Source organism: Chlorocebus sabaeus, chromosome 21, assembly GCF_047675955.1.
Source record: "Chlorocebus sabaeus isolate Y175 chromosome 21, mChlSab1.0.hap1, whole genome shotgun sequence".
NCBI lineage: Eukaryota > Metazoa > Chordata > Mammalia > Primates > Cercopithecidae > Chlorocebus > Chlorocebus sabaeus.
Window position 1 is genome coordinate 5007302 of NC_132924.1, and position 4930 is coordinate 5012231.

Consider the following 4930-nt stretch of genomic DNA (forward strand, 5'->3'; position numbering starts at 1 on the left):
TGAAAAATTTGCAAACATATGCAATTAAAACATTAAAACAATTAAAAACAAAACACTATTTTTTTGGTAGCAGAGGACAGGGTCTTGCTCTGTCACCCAGGCTGGAGCGCAGTGGCACGATCATGGCTAACTGAAGCTTCAACCTCCTGTGCTCAAGCTATTCTCCCATCTCAGCCTCCTGAGTAGCTGGGTCTACAGGCATGTATCACCACACTGAGCTAATTTTTTATTTTTTGTAGAGATGCAGTCTCACTGTGTTGCCCAGACTGGTCAAAATCCTGGGCTCAAGCAATCCTCCCACCTCAGCCTCTCAAAGTGCTGGGATTACAGGGGTGAGCCACCATGCCCAGCCTGTTATGATGTTTTTATTTGGCTTTAATATTTGGATAATACTGGCTTCAAAGAATGAGTTAGGAATTGTTTTTTCCTCTTTCCCTTTTGGAAGAGTGTGAGAAGGATTGCTGTTAATTCTTTTTGAAATGTTTGGTAGAATTCACCAGTGAAGCCATTTTTTCGTGGACTTAACTTTGTTGGAAGGTTTTTAATGCCCTGTTTTACTACTGCTATTCAATATTCTACTAGAAGTTTCAACAAGAACAATTAGACAATTAAAAAAATGAAAAGTATCAAAATTGGAGAGGAAGTAGTCAAACTATATTTATTTGCAGATGAGAATACATATCCCAAATATATAGCAAATCCAAAAGAATCCATGAAAAGGCTACTAGAGCTAATAAATGAATTCAGCAAAGTTGCAGGATGCAAGATTAACATATGCACAAAAACCCATTATGTTTCCATACAATTGAAATAAATAAACAAAAAAGTTAAGAAAGTAATTCCATTTGCAATAGCATCTAAAAAGTAAAATACAGGCCGGGAGCAGTGGCTTACCCCTGTAATCACAGCACTTTGCGAGGCCAAAGCAGGCGGATCACCTGAGGTCAGGAGTTCAAGACCAGCCTGGCCAACATAGTGAAACCCCATCTCCACTAAAAATACAAAAATTAGCCGGGGATGGTGGCGCACGCTTGTGGTCCCAGCTACTTGGGAGGGTCAGGCAGGAGAATCGCCTGAACCTGGAGGGCAGAGGTTGCAGTGAGCTAAGATCGTGCCACTTCACTCCAGCATAGGAGACAGAGTGAGACTCCATCTCAAAAAATAAAAATAAAAAATGAAATAAAATAAAATACATAGGATAAATTTGAGGTGAATGGCTTATACACTAAAAAGAACACAATGTGGCTGAAATAAATTAAAGAAGGGCTAAACAGAAAGACATCATGTCATGGGTAGGAAGACTCAGTATTGTTAACATGTCAAGATTACTCAAAGTGATCTGTAGATTCAACCTAATTCCAGTCAATATCCCAACAGCCTTTTATGCAGAAATAAGTAAGACAATGCTTACATCCATATGGAATAATTATAAAGGGCTCCAAATAGCTAAAAGCTTGTAAAGAATTACAAAGTCAGAGGAAACACACTTCCCAATTCCAAAGCTTGCTTTTTTTTTCTTTTTTAAAGGGTTTTTGTTTAATACATCTGAAAACAATGTATATACAAAGAATTGAGACATGAGAAAGCATTAGTTCAACAATAATGAATCTATAAGAATTAGGATTGGGAAGGTGGAAAAAATTACTTCAATGTTTTTAAAAATTAGAAACTGCAACCAAAATAAACTAATAAAATCCCTATTAACACTTATGGAGAGTCTTCATAAGACTCTTTCCAGCTGGGCGTGGTGGCTCACGCCTGTAATCCCAGCACTTTGGGAGGCCGATGCGGGTGGATCACCTGAGGTTAAGAGTTTGAGACCATCCTGACCAACATGGAGAAACCCCATCTCTACTAAAAATATAAAATTAACCGGGCGTGGTGGCGCATGCCTGTAATCCCAGCTACTCGGGAGGATAAGGCAGGAGAATTGCTTGAACCCAGGAGGCAGAGGTTGCGGTGAGCTGAGAGCCATTGCACTCCAGCCTGGGCAACAAGAGCGAAACTCTGTCTCAAAAAAAAAAAAAAAAAAAAAGGCCAGGCTTGGTGGCTCACGCCTGTAATCCCAGCACTTTGGGAGGCCAAGGTGGGCAGATCATGAGGTCAGGAGATCGAGACCATCCTGGTTAACACAGTGAAACCGCTTTTCTACTAAAAATACAAAAAATTAGCCGGGTGTGGTGGTGGGCACCTGTAGTCCCAGCTACTCGGAAGGCTGAGGCAGGAGAATAGCATGAACCCAGGAGGTGGAGCTTGCAGTGAACCGAGATCGTGGCCACTGCACCCCAGCCTGGGTGATAGTGCGAGACTCCGTGTCAAAAAAAAAAAAGTCTCCATGATTTTTATTAAACTAGAGAGCCTTACCTGGCTGCTTTAGGGTTCCTCATATGCAAAACAGAAATAAGGGGATTCCCCTGACTGGTCCCCATGTTGTTAAGTGTTCTCCACATCCCCACCCTACCTCCAGCTTCTTAATGAAGCAGGCCTCCATCCTCCTAACTTGAGAGGATGTGAATCATTCCACAGATGTCTGTCTTATAGCACCACCCACCCCTCGTATTTCCTCTACATACCGGTTCTTCAGCTGCATTCTAGGAACACCATATACTACTGAGTTGCAAATCTATGCTAAGCATATAAGACAATGACTGACAGGGAAAAAAAATTTTCATTACAAACTCAATTCATTTGATTCATTTGGTGTATTTCAAAGGTGCAATACTTTTCTTCATTTACCAGTGAAAGAGGTTAGAAATTAGCTTCCCCCAAAAATCAGCAAATGGCAAACAAATGTCCTTGAAAGTCACAGTCACCTACAGTGCATCCTAGAAAAGAGAAGGGGCAAGACAGGCTCCACCCACTTTCATGAGTTTCATCAAATACTGAATCTACTCGAGGGTGGAGAGAAAAGGCAACTTTCAAAAAGGAGCATGTTACTAAATGAGGCATTTCCTATACTCCTTCCTAAGAGCACCGGATGAGGAGCATGATTTCTCAACTAGATCTAGGAAGTGGAATGTGGAATCATTCTGTCCTCCTCCCTTTAAGGGCTATCCACTGGTTAATGAATTAAAAAAACAGTGCTGAAAACAAACCCCACACACACTCCCCCCAAAGAAGAGGAGGAAAAAACAACACTAAGATGTCCCAGATTACTCTCCAGAGTGGAACCAGGGAGCAGCTTCAACAACTGCAGTTAGTTTATTACAAAGTCATCCACAAGCATGCCTTGCTTTTTTTGTGTGTGTGTGAAATAGAGTCTCACCCTGTCACCCAGGCTGGAGTGCAATGGTGCAACCTCGGCTCACTGCAACCTCCCCTTCCCGGGTTCAAGTGAGTCTCCTACCCCAGCCTCCCAATTAGCTGGGACTACAGGCACGTGCCACCATGCCCAGCTAATTTTTTGTATTTTTACTAGAGACGGGGTTTCACCGTGTTAGCCAGGACGGTCTCGACCTCCTGACCTCATGATCTGCCCACTTCAGCCTCCCAAAGTGCTGGGATTACAGGCGTAAGCCACTGCGCTCGGCCCATGCCTTGCTTTTAAACAACAACAAAAATTTTTTTGAAACAAAACAAAAACTAGTACTAATCACTTTTCTGACAATACACAACAACTCAAAATTAACTAGTCCTGGGAGGGGGAAGGGCCATGCCTATGGCCTTGTCTCACGTGAGTGCATGTGGGTAGGTGCAGGGCATTTGTCATTATTCCAAAAATGAATTTTAATTTTTAATCTTTAGTTTGATTTAAACACGCTTTTAGAATGATGCCGACACTAGTTGTGCAGAAAGGGCTCTGGAGAGATGTTCATAGCAGCACACATCTGTAGCTCTTCTTCAATTCTGGAGGCTCCAGGGCAGCCAATATTGCTTTGTCAAATACATTCTGTAGGCCTTTCTGTGTGAGTGCGGAACACTCCACATACCTTACAGCCTTCAGGTCATGGGCCAGTTTTTCAGCCGTCTCTGGAGTGATAGGCTTCTGTTTGTTCTTGGAAAGTTTCTCAATAATAGAGGGCTCATCTCTGAGATTAGTTTGGGTCCCAGCAAGCAAGAAAGGAGGCTTTGGACAGTGGTGAGTTATCTCAGGCACCCACTTTTCTTTCACATTTTCAAATGAAGGTGGAGAGACCACTGAAAAACAGACTAGAAATACATCTGTCTGTGGATAACTCAGTAGTAGTCATCTGTCATAATCCTCTTGCCCTGCAGTATCAAAAAACCCAAGAGTATATGGTTCTCCACCAATCATAACTGACTGCATAATTGTCAAAAACAGTTGGTACATATTCCGATGGAAATTTATTTGTTGTGTAGGATATCAGGAGACATGTTTTACTAACAGCACCATCGCCCACAACAACACACTTAATTGTCTGCATTGCTGAAATAGTTTTGTATCCACTTTAAATATTTCAAATCTGATGTTGACCTCAGCTTCTCCACCGGGGCATCGGCAGCACTCCCCAATTTCAAAGCTTTCTACAAAGCTACAGTAATCAAAACTGTGTGGCAGTGGCATATCGAAGGACAATATCAAGAATATCAAGAAAGTGAAAAGACAACTTACAGAATGGGTGAAAATATTTTCAAATTGTATATGTGATAATGGTATGATATCCAAAATACATAAATAACTCCTACAACTCAACAGCAAAAAGGAAAAATAACTAAAATGGATGAAGGACTTGAATAGACATTTTTCCAAAGTAAATATACAAATGGGAAATAAGATGCAAAGTTACCACTTTATACTTACTAGGATGGCTACTGAAAAACCAAAAACAGAATATAAGTTTTGGCAAGGTGGTGAAACTGGAACACATACATTGCTGGTGGGGGTTGTGGCTGCTCTGAAAAACAGTGTGGCCATTCCTCAAAAGGCAAACAGGCCAGGTGCAGTGGTTCAAACCTGTCATTCCAGCAT

General features: G+C 41.6%; 1 pseudogene; it reads right to left on the minus strand.

Annotated features, from left to right (window-relative positions):
• Window positions 1-3661: 3661 nt before the first annotated feature.
• LOC103226049 (cell division control protein 42 homolog pseudogene) lies at window positions 3662-4630 on the minus strand (annotated as a pseudogene).
• Window positions 4631-4930: the final 300 nt, after the last annotated feature.